Here is a 12208-nt window from a genome sequence, read left to right on the forward strand (position 1 = left end):
GCAGGTGAAGGCATTGGAACAGCAGGGTGGGATTTGCAGAGCACTGAGATACATCTAGCTCTTCTAAAGCAATGGGACCTTTGCTATTGATTTCCATGAGAGTGGCATTAGAGCGCAGCTTTCCAAACCTCTTCTGTGCAAAAAACACAGAATGTATTTTAAAATTCAGGGGTGATGTAATGAGGGCTAAGCTAAGCAGAGCTGGAGCACTCATGGGCCTCCTTCCTGTTATCTCCCTTTTGGCCATGGAAAACTACTCCTTTCCTTGCATTTGCACTGGCACCACCTGACCTGAAAACCCAGGGAAAGCAATGGATGGGGTGCACAGAGACGGAGGGGAAGGCACTATGGCACAGGGAGTGTTTCTCCTTGGATGCGGCTGCTCCTTTCCCTCAGATACACAGAAGTATGGAGCCTTTCTCTGCTGCCTTGGAGGGGTACCACACAGGAGGATGTGTCTAAATCCTGGTTAACTCTACTAAAATGGATGTTCTGTCATTCTGCAAGTAACAGCCTCCACAGGACCCTCGGGTAGGAGTTTTGAAAAGCTCTAACTTTGCAAATTAATATTTTTCAGGCAGGTCCTGTCATATTTATTATTACAATTACTATTACTACTATTGGCATTTTTGCCCATAGTTGCTGATGCATTTTCACAGAGCGAGGGTAAAAATGGAACCCAATTAATTTTTCCAATTCTACTCTCACACCTCTGAAAACCAACAAATTCAGAAGATGTCACCAGTCTGCCTATTATTTTGTTTGCTGCTTCCCTCCTGAACAGTGGCATCAAGATGAGCTTATATTTGATGCCTTGTTGTCATTTCTCTTTGTTTTCTGTTTGCAAGATGCTGATGGCTCATTGTAAATTGGAGAAGGCTCCCAGCATGTCAGCTGTCTGGACAAGCTGTGGGAGCAAGTTAGCTGGGATTAAAACCTCCCAGAGACGCAGGTTTAATATTGTTTGCATGGCTTTTCCTCTTCAGTTTGCAATCACACTGACTTCAAAGAAGCGCTTTACAAGTTCCTACATTCATACCATTTTAGAGAAAAGTATTCGTTCATTCTTCCTGTCAACTACTCCTAGAAACAGCCTTACAACAGTTGGTAAAGGGGAGGGAGGCATTTTATTGTTCTGATTCCCTTAAAGCAGCAACACCTTGCAAGACTGCAGGACGACTGTAGGTGCCGTGATTTTTTTGCTATCATTCTTCCTAGCTTGTGTATTCTAGTTTAATATGTCCTCACAGCTGTGATTTTCCATGGGCATAATTAATATTTTCCCTTCTGAATGCAGTCAGATGCATTTGCTGGTCTGTTTAGACGCTGAGCCAGGAAGCGTTGTTTCTCACTTGGTAACATTTTAATGTTCTTGAGGAACAGTGATCTATTTGTTAAAATTTCCTTCAAATAACACCTCAACCAAAACTGCTATAGCTCTTTTCACATGAATCTTTCCAATGGCCTTGTTTTAAGCATGAATTTTCTTCAGGGGCTGTTGTATTTACTTATGTTTATTATTAAGGACATTGCAGATGATTGAGAAAAATAAAGGCAAGCAGGCAAACCTGCAGACTGTTGAGCTGAGAGACTTGTATCCTAATAACTACATACAGTGAGGTGTAGAGTCTGTTATTAGGATAAAAGTCTGGCCATGAACGATGACAAAACTCTCATTGCCTTCAGGGATCAGCATTTCTCCAGTGTCTCTCTTGTAAGAGCAGAGGTTCTCCTTCTTTGACTGAACCTTGTTTCTAATTAAGTCACTATCAACACTTTCTCTGATTTCAGCCTCATTATGAACTTCATCTATTCTTTCCCTTCCACTAAAAAATTAAACTTCTTAAAATGAACTATGAATTCTACAGAAATATTCTGGTTTAGACAGAATTGCCATTGAGTAACTAAGTACTTTTTATCAAAAAAAGATTGTGGCACTGGTTGCACGCTGGTGCTGAGAAAATTTACCCTCCAGGCCTGTGTCTGAGTCTCCTGTTTGTTTGATTCATTGCAGATTTTTCTCTTATCAAGACAGTGGTTTGACCATTTGATTTTCATGTTGGTTTCTTTCCAGATGCCAGAAGTACTGAGTATTTAAATATATATCTGAAGTTCAGCAGGAAATTGAAAATTGATTCTCTACAGCAGTTATCTGAGATATGGTTCAAGTTCTTGCTTCAAGTTAGCCAGAGCAAAGAGCTAAAGCAGTCTCAGGGGAATGCCAGCTTGGCAGATATTCTGGAGTGATTTCTGTGTCATCTCTGAAGAGAAATTCAGAAATTATGCATTTTTTTTAAACAAGTCTCGTGTTTACTGTCAGCCCTGCTAAATAAGTGTGGAGGGTAAGAAGAGAACAAAAAGGGTTTTGAATTACTCGTGTAATATACAGGCACGTTTTAGCAGAGACATAGGTGTTGAATTGTCAAGTGTTGTGGTGATTACGACTCCTTATGATTTTCTTTAGCTGCGCTGTGGCATGGCCACAGGCTCTAGTCACAGCTCAGCATACTGGTGCTAGAACTTATACATGGAGATGTAAAGGAGGTGGCTTCTGCCCAAAGTAGTCACCCACAGATTGCAATAGGAGGCAGTGGGTTGGACAGGACAAGAAGGCAGGACAGGACACAAGATGACAGACCATTGCTGGAGCTTGGATAGCCACAGAGACAGACATCTGATGTGGATGGCTGTCCCCATGTGCACACATCCACTGCTACCTGGTGTTGAAGACTTGTGGCTTGACCTGAATTTACTCTCCTTTACGTTTCCAAACAGTTCCCAGGGCTGCTCAGTACAGCTGAAGCAGAGGAGTGCACTCCAGTAAAGCTAAGTGCTTACTGTAAAAGTAAGTGGCATGATATAAAGTCATATTTTTGCTAATGCTTCCATAAATTTGATATACTAACAGAGATGTACTGACTCAAAATGGTAACCTTTGTCATTCTGAGTCGTATATAAATGAATGGTTAAAACAGCACTTTGGTACAGAACTTAGTGATGTTTTTCTCAGCAAAATCAATGAAACTAATCTTGGGTAAAATATTTGCAAGAATATAAAAGTGACTTAGACACTTCGCTGCCTAAGCTTAAGCTTGCTTCAGCAGCATCTCCAGTGGTAGCCTATTAAATGTTACTCGGACTCCAGAAGCTGTGATATGCGAGAGAGCTCAAACCCCCTTTTATTCTCTGGCAGGAGAGTGAGTGCAATAATGATTCATTATTACAGATGAGTGTTAGCTCAATACAGATTGATTTGGGTTCTGTATCTTTTTGTTTAAAATGTATTTCCACTCAAATGCATCCGGTGTGTTCAAACTTCCTAAGTAATAATTCCAGCAAAATTCTGTAATAAATAAATTGCCCTCAAAAATCTACTGGAATTAAAAATAAATCAGCAGATTCTCTGTTCAGCAGCAGCAGTAAATCCTTCCTCTATCACAGCATACACTGTTTACATTTGCCTAGGGGCTTTAAAACATTATGAGATGAAATGATTTTCCTGTTCCTTGGTGTCTGGCTGCCATAGAATTTAAGTGTTTCATGAAGTTAATTGTGAAGAGAACAGTTTAACATTTTTCAGCCCCCTGTGGGGAAATGGAAGGAGGAGCCAACTGGATATTATGCTGCCTGGAAAATGATTCATATTTAAAATTTAGCTGTGATGACTACATCAGGTGAGATTCAGAAGGCCAGCAAATGACCGCATGCCCATTAAAGACCCACGCAAACTGTCAAAAGAAGGCTTTGATATCATAAGTAGGGCCTAGCCTTCTGTTTGTGGTAGAATTTCACTCCAGGTTGCATAAATATTTTTATTTATGCAACATTAAGCCAATTTTCAGCATTTTCCTGAAAATCTATTAGTTGCTTTCAGGCTTTCTGGAAAATATCATATTTCATTGCACGAGAATTCATCTGTCATACTTTGGAGAGAGACTTTATATCTCTAGCAACTAAAAGCCTGTAAAAAGGCAGTTGCAATCTTTTGCTGCAGCATAGATAAAAGAAACAAAAAACTGATACTGCTGCTAAGATGTAAAAAGAAATATTTTTTTCAATGAAAAAGATTGTTCTGGCTTACCTTGATTACTGAAATCGGAGAAAACATATAACTGAAGTCTACCAACCATTTTTGTGCAATTTAAAGAATAAGAGAAAAGATTGCTATACAAGCTGGGAAAAAAAAGCAAAACTACTAGTTGTACCGCCTTTAACCATACACGCCTTTATATTTTCATTTTCCAATCTCTATTTTCTTTTCTTGGTCGTCTTTTATTCACTTTCATGCTTTGCAAGCAATATGGGAAAGATTTCTGTGCCATTGTGTATGCTCACTCGTTCTGACTTCTCTGCTTGGTGCACAGAAGTCAGGGTGTGACATGAACAACAATTTTATGTACAGAGCCTACAATGCCAAAAGAATCTAGTATTTTATTCAGAAGCAAATGAAAATAAAATCTTTGAAAACCTGAGGAGAAGGTGGGGTAGTATAAGGAATGTGTGGGAGAGGAGGAATATAAAAAAGGGATCAAAGCAGATAAATTTCAGCTGGCATGTGATAACATACTCCTCAGTTTCTTAGAGTTAAATTTGTAGCTTCCGATATATTTTAGTGATGGATCCCGCATAGCGAACTTAACCTAAATTATCCCTTATAAATTTGTTTCCTAACAAAAAAATAGAATTAAATATCATCTTATAAGTTTTGCTAATGTGCTTGGTAGTGAAGCAAAATCAGCAGTAAGAGAAAGAGTACTGCTGACAATTTCAGTGAGAAACAAAATCAGTCAAGTATAATGTTCATCTTTCCTTATTTACTATGATAATTAGATCCCGTCATTCTGCACTGTGATGTGCATGGCTTGCTTTGTTCAAGATGTTACCCACATTATTTCTTTGGGAGTTGTCTTCTTCCCTTGCCACCAACTTAATACACATGCTTTTAGTATACACACACTGGAAATGAGTGCTTTGGAAGTTCCTGATCGGCCCAGCACCTCCTGACGTCCTTACCAGATGACACGGAGACAAATGAATCTGCTTCCAGGGACACCACTGTGCAAAGCGTTGCTTTGGTTCATTAAAGCAAATGCCTGGATACGTGTTCGATAAATGTTCTTTATCACTGAAAATCAGCGGTGGTGTGAACGGGTCTCTTGAACTTTGTTGCTAAAGCCAGGGTTAAGACTGACAGAATGTGAGCGTTGGGAATTGGAAGAAATAAAAGAGTAAATCTGAAAACAGAGCAGGCTGGAGACTGGAGCACTCCTGCATCTCTCTTAGGGTGGAACTGTGCATTAGCAGATGGCAGCCTAAAAACAATATGTGCTGAGAGAGCGCGAGATGTATGGCAAGATTTTCAACACCTACGCAAACGTTCAGAAGAGTATTGTCTGTCAGGGGTGGTGAAGGAGTTTACAAGTTGCTTTTGTGTGGATTTCTGAAGCTATTATCTACATACGATCAGCTATGAGATGTTGGAGGCAAATTCAAGGCAAATTTTTACAAAATGGGATACGAGAACTAGTCACAATATTAATCCATATGTTTTGATGTGAGCGTTGTAAAACACATCTAAAACAGCCCAGACCCTTCCTATCGGTAGATCATGTAGCTAGGTTGCTTGTGAGAGGCAGCAGAAAATTGCAACTGAAGAGCAAATCGTGATCTTGCCATCTGCCTGGAAGGAATTATTGTATAGGGTTTGCTGTCAATCAACGAACCTGTTTTGAAGCAAAGGCAGAACAGTATATGATTTTTTTTTCCATGCTCATTTCATGCACTAATTCCTTACTCAGAAACTAACCATTTCCAGCACTAGTACAGCACACAGCTCTGGCTGCAGCTCTCTGCCCAGCCCTGCAAGCAAGTAGATGAGGTGTGGAAGAGAGTGCTTGGAGTGTTTTTCTTAAATAATGACGTAGCCCATAGCTGTGACAAGGAATTAAATCTTAAGGTATTATGTTTGTTAAAGTGATGGCATCAGCGAAGTGTTGGCTGCTGTACATCACATATTCATGTCAGTTCTCACTTTTTCTTGTTCCAGTGGGAGAACTTTCCCCAATCTCTCGTTTCCACCTCTTTAAGGGAGTCTTTTGTGTTGCTTTCTAATTTTTTTGGTTGGTTATTTTTTTTTTCATGAACATAACTGAAGGCAGAAATTGTCCCTGGCGGCTTCCTTTATCTTTTCAAGGATTTTCCTACAAACTCTAGGCTATAGTATTGCACGCTAGTGCATTTAATCCATAATCAAAATTGCCTTACGTAGCACCTCTAATCTGAGGATCTCCAAGCACGTCAAAATAGGTGTGTGGAAGCTGCACTGTGCCCCTGCAGAATCCAGGGCATTTTAGAAGTAATCCGCTGAAATATAATTTAAGGTTACATAGTGAACCCATTATAAGAATTCACACTGCAGAGGGCACATAGCAAGAAACCTCTCAATTTGTTAGTGTTTTTCCACCACTGGCTTTCTTTGTGACAAAGTGGAAGCAAATATACAGGTTTGCAAATAAGCTATTTGGTCAATCCCCCAGCGTAATGTAAGAGCTGAGATTTCCTCTGCAGCTGCAGCTGATGCAGAATTAGTGGACTTTAAAGTGCTATTTTCAGGGTAGCACCTGGAGTTACAAAGACCAGAAGTGCAACACTGCAGAGCTGAATTGGCTCCTTGCATTTTCCTTTTGCAGAGGTACAAGGCAAAGCTTGCTTTCCAAAATAAGGTGTCTCTGAGTACAGGTGCTGGGTTATGCCAGGACGTGCATTTGATGTGTGCTGGAGCACACAGGTATACCTGGGTGCCTGGAGATGTTTCACAGCAGAGCTCCATGCAGTGTTCCCTAGCACACAGCACAACCATCCTTCCATATTTCCTAAATCAGCCTGGCTGTGCCTTATCACTGGGATTTACTCTAACCCAAAAATATTTTGCACCTGATAGTTTTTTGAGCCTTCAAACCAGCTCCTTCCTGTGCCAGGCTGTGGACCCTTTAAGGGCTCAGGTGGTTTGAGCTTATAAAAGTTCCCATTACCCCAGCTTGTGGAAGGAGGTGAGAAAGGCAGGGTGGGGTTAGGGTGTTGTCTGCTTTAGGAGTGGGGGAAGCAGCCAAAAATTTATAGAAAGAAGTTTTTGAGTTAGAGGGAGACAGAAACAAGAGCTGAAACTGCCTGTGAGCTCACACCTGTTTTTTTAAGGTTGGTGTTTGGGAACTAGGCTTTTGGGGCTGGTGGAGTGGGTTCCTAGTTGTGTTTGTGGCTTGTGTTTTGGGCTTTCATGGTGTGTTGGGGAAGCTCTTTCTGCTCACACTGATGGGAGAGGTTGGGGGTGGCCAGGAAAGGGTTGATGTATTTTTGAGCTTTGGTCTGTGTTAGAATCTTTCTATGCTATGGCTCCTGGCTGCTTTTCCTACTAACTTCCCTCTGCCAGGAGAAGGTGGGAGGCTGGCTGTCTGGGCCAGGGGAGAGCCTGCCATAGCACAGCTGGGAAGGAGATGGGGTATTGAACTGCTGCAATGCTATAGGGAGAAATTTGTTTCCTGGAGAGCCCCATTTCTATGGTGATGTCTGAAATATGTGAACTTTGATAGAAGAGGCTCATCTTAACTGCTGTTGGAGCCTCCTCTTTTTCATTACCTGGAGATAATGGAGACCTATTGTTTGTTAAGCTTAACTGAAAGGTAGGAACATAGCAAGCCTAGAGGGAGTGAAGGCAGCCAGTAACCACGTCTGAACTCACCATAGTGAATTTGCCTCCCAGAGTGTCTCAATTGCTTTGCTTCTGTTGGATTTATTTTATGTTGTGAATATTGAAACCTCTTGTACCTTCATGTAAAAATTTACTTTTCAGCAGCAGAAGTAAATACTAAACCTGTGCTTGGGGACTCATATTTGACATACTGAAACTGATAAACCAAATACCAAGTGTCCTCCGGCCCATGGGTTGTGTGCTGCAGATGGGTCTTGCATGTAATGTGGTTTGGGCTGGTCTGGAAAGGCAATTGCAGACTAACAATAGTAACAGTTCGTTCTGAAACCAGGAATATTTCAATAGTATTTCATGTAATGGGTTTAGCTAGGCTAATATAAGAATGTCTGGGCTGAGGTATTTTGAGTTTGTGCTATGCAGAAGATGAGAATCAATGAGAAGATTCTGGGTTTTCAGATCAGGATGATCTCTCCAGCTAATGTACAGCTGATAAGGCGTAACAGTATCACTGCTTCACAGGAACACCATGACCAGCATCAGTCTAAGGCTGCTTTAAACTTAGATTTCTTTGTTTTTTGGTGTCTCTGAACTGAAACTAAATAAACAACTCATCTCAATTATATGAAAGGTATATTTACCTGCCATGATATCCCAAGCACAGACATGTTTTTATGGTTATATTTTGAATATATTGAGTGCTACTGAAATTTTGTTGCATGATTATAATGTACTGTAAAGATAATTTGTCTTGTTAATCCTTAGCAAGTGCTGATCTTGTTGGCTAATGGCAAGTTATAGATAAGGGTTGAGATTTTTTGTGCATTGTCCTACATACTTTAAAAATAACTAGGACACAAACTTTTTGATAGAAACTTCCTTGACAAATATAGATGTGTTCTTTTTTTTCTTTCTGTCTTCTCTTAGGCATGGAAAAACTGCAAGAAGCAGAATCATTGCCTCCCAAACACAGTAATTGTGAAGACTAGACATCCATTTAACAAGGAATAGCAGCACCTTTAAGGTAGGCTGGGAAAATAACTGTGAATGTCTTTCCTTTTGTGATCTGCTCTCCCTTCTCCCTGCTTTTGTCAATATTCAGACTTGTTATTTAATTCTTCATTATTTTCCAGTACAAGCTACTTATGGTGCCCTTGTGGTTTGTTTGGGGTTTTTTCCTAATGGCTTTGGCTATGCAGTCCTGCTGGTTGGATCTTTCCTGTATGTTTGGGGGTGGGGGATGGCTGACAAATCTGCTGCTTCTGCCAAGCAAGGTTGGTGTGGCTGAGGTGGTGAGGAGAGAGGTGTTGCAGCAATGTGGCATGAGATAAGAGGGTCAAAGGAGCCACCAGGTTTCTGGCTTCCCTGATGTTGCTGTATCCTCAGCCATTCCCCTATGCCTATGTAGCTACACTCATGCTGGAAACAGAGCAAACTTCCCAGCACTCTGTACTTGAGGTGGGACAATAATTGTATAAACTAGCCCCTGGACTACCAAGAGAAATTATTTCCCTGCATGTGTTGTTGTTCAGCTCTGCTGCTTCAGGTTTTTGGTGTGTACAACCTTTGTGTTTGGCTAGCAGAGGCTGTGGTTGCAGCCAGAGGAATCGCCAAATCTTTGTTGTTTGTTCTTCCTTTGTAAAAAATTGTGTAGCTTTCTGGCTGAGCTTTTCATGGTCAGCATGGTTGCCTCTAGGAAAATCAATGCATCTTCTCTTGCCACTGGAAAAGCTAAAGGAGGCAAAAGCCTGATAATATAGGCTAAAGGATTTAATGCTGTTGTTGAAGACATAGGAAGGAAAGGAAATATGTTCAGCTCAGTCATAGAGGCTGGACCAGACCTCCTTTGAGAGAGGAGGAGAAGTGATGGGGACTGAGAAAAGGAAGTCTCAAGGCAGGGAAGGTTTTCCTGGGAACATATTGAAAGTGCTAGAAAGGAAGTGGAGCACCACTGTGAGCATCTGGCTGAGCACAGGGGATGTGCATGTAAAATGTCAAACATTGCTATGCAGATGCATTGAACATGGCATATAAGCGTTTGTCTGGGCAAAGCTTTGTCTGCAGCTGAGTTCTAGGAAGCCCATAGATCTTGTGCTCCATCTGTGCTAGAAGAATCCTGCTTTAGTGTTTGTGCTCTGTACCACTGAGAAAGAAACCAAGAGCTAGAAACACATAGGGAGGCTTAGGGCCCTGGGTGAGTATTGCTGCTTGGCTGGTTTTACTCTGGGCTTTGTGGTTGCTCTTCAGGCTATTACATGTAGGCAGATCAATCTTCACACGCTCAGCTGCTGGTTTTCCATGTGGACTGGCTTTCAGTGAAAGATCAGCTGTGTGGGGAGGCTAGGGGGCCAAGCAAAACCTCTGCTCTGTCAGATTTTTAAAAAGCTTCCATAAATGTTGTGGACATTAGACAAGTGAGTCAGTAATTTGGCTTTCAGTGGAGGTAAGGTAAAACTTGCTGTTAGACTGCCCTTGGCTCCCCTGGGGTAGGAACATGTAGGCACTGAGGAGCTGCAATGTGCACTGCCTGTTGCCCAGGCAGCAACAAGTGAGTTTGGGTCTATAGGAAGGACCTTTGTAGGGTTGGTGGAAGCTGCTGGAGGGATGGAGAACACAACTTGTGAAAAGCAAAGCTTCATTGTCCCAGGAGCACTAGAACTAATGAGCTTTGCCTTTCAAAGGTGGTAAGCCTTCTTCAGACCCTGTAAAATACACGCCTGGGATTTGTTGTGTTAAATCTCTACATGGGGAAAAGGAGTGTGTGGGGGAGATGGAGAGAGGCAGAGGAGGCAGCATGCAGAAAGTAGAGGTCAGAGGCCCCTATTTTGGGTGCAAGTACCAATCTGCTGTCTGCATGAGTCTGCATTGCATATGCTCTCCTTTTCTGTGTGCACAGAAAATTGTGATAAATAGAGGTTCAGGCACTGAAGAGCATTTATTTTTACTTGCCTATTTTTGGCATTCACTTGGCATCTCTAGATGAATGGTGAAACCAGAAGGAAAAGGCTATTCTTGAGTACAATCCTTGTGTTCGTGAGGCAGCCTGTCTCAAAGGCAGTTTGATGCCTGCTGACCCCTTGCAACCTACCTTCACCTTGGAAATATCACACCAGTGTAGTGGTCTGCTTTTGGCAAGCCTACCAGCAACCCCATGGAGTGTTTCAATCACAGCTGTGGACAGGCAGTTTTCCATGCTCTCTGACTAGAATGGCTCAGGTCCCAGTCTCTGTCCTTTCTTCTGTTTGCCATTGGGTATCAGAGTGGAGGTGGAAAAACTTCCTTTTGACACTTCACCTACCAGTAGCCACGCCTAGACCAGCTAACCCAAAGGCTCTTCTGCAGGGCCTGGATCCATCCTGCCCCAGTGTTGGAGGGAGCTGTCACTGCACAGGATAGTTGGCACAACCTTCTGCCCCATCCACCTTCTTTCTAGAGACAAACTGCTCTTTCAGCCTTCTCTTTTGATGACAAAGGATTTTGAAATCTGCAGTCTGTTCAGTAGTATCTTATTTTTTCCTTCCTATTTTCTTTCCAATGTGTCAGTTTTAGTAGCCACACATTCAACACAGGCTCATGGGCACATGTAAAGCATCATTCCCTTCCTGTCAAAGCCAGTGACTCCTGAAGTGAGGAGGCTAACCAAAGCATCAGGTGAAGATGACTCTGTGCCTAGCTCAAAGCAGGGTAAGAGGAGCTCTTTCATGTCTTGTTGGTCCACTGAAAGTTAAAATTGGCAGCAAAGACATCAAAGCAGGTGTGAAGATGCTTCTGCAAGATTTGCCAAGGACTCCTCTGTTCCTGTCTGAGGCTGGGAGCCAGAGCAGGGAAGAGACTGCAAGCGCAGCCTGTTTAATATTCTCTTCTGTCCCTCTGATCTCCCCCCTGCCCCGCAGAAGCAACATGTCCCATGTTTCTGCAGAGCTTGTCCTGAGCAATAGCAGCATCTGTCAGGGGTTACGGTGGCATTAGCCTCATGGAGCTGGGAGTTAGCAGCGCTTGGCAGAGTGACAGTTCTTCTGTACCTTACATAAATCTGTATCTTGCATAAATCTGTCTCTGCCTACTCTGCCAAGGTGTGTGGTCACAATTTGTCTGATTCCTCCTGTTGTCCACAAGGCCTTTCAGTTTCCTACAAGATTTTATTTGCTTCTTGAGGCCCCTCTCTCTCCTCTTGCTTCACATCTCCCCACTTCGTACCCTTTCCCTTGTAGTTTCCCTGTGAGCCCTAGAGGGAACATTTCTTGTTAAACAGGTGTTATTTTAAAATGAATTCCCATCACCTGCCCCTCTTAGGTGCTGCAGAAAGCTCCCCATATTCCCATGGAAAGAGGGAAGGTCTTGAGGCTCCCTGTGGCTTTGGCAGCAAACCACAGCAGCCTGCCACCCACTACCTTCTGCTATAGGCTGCACCTGATCCCCGGTCCTGGTTCCTTGCTCATCAGTACTTAATGGTACCTGGTGTGCCTTGGTTGCCTTTCATTATCTTGGACAATTCTAGACCCTTCT

At 42.4% G+C, this 12208-nt stretch overlaps 1 protein-coding gene across 1 annotated transcript in view; it reads left to right on the forward strand.

Annotated features, from left to right (window-relative positions):
- TAFA1 (TAFA chemokine like family member 1) overlaps positions 1–12208 on the forward strand; it is a 328857-nt gene that overhangs the window by 95355 nt on the left and 221294 nt on the right. Inside the window, exon 6 of the mRNA XM_068409198.1 lies at positions 8630–8726. The gene's annotated coding sequence lies outside the window, so the exon portion shown is untranslated. The remainder of the gene's footprint in view (positions 1–8629; positions 8727–12208) is intronic.

Source organism: Nyctibius grandis, chromosome 10, assembly GCF_013368605.1.
Source record: "Nyctibius grandis isolate bNycGra1 chromosome 10, bNycGra1.pri, whole genome shotgun sequence".
In the NCBI taxonomy this organism is placed as follows: domain Eukaryota; kingdom Metazoa; phylum Chordata; class Aves; order Nyctibiiformes; family Nyctibiidae; genus Nyctibius; species Nyctibius grandis.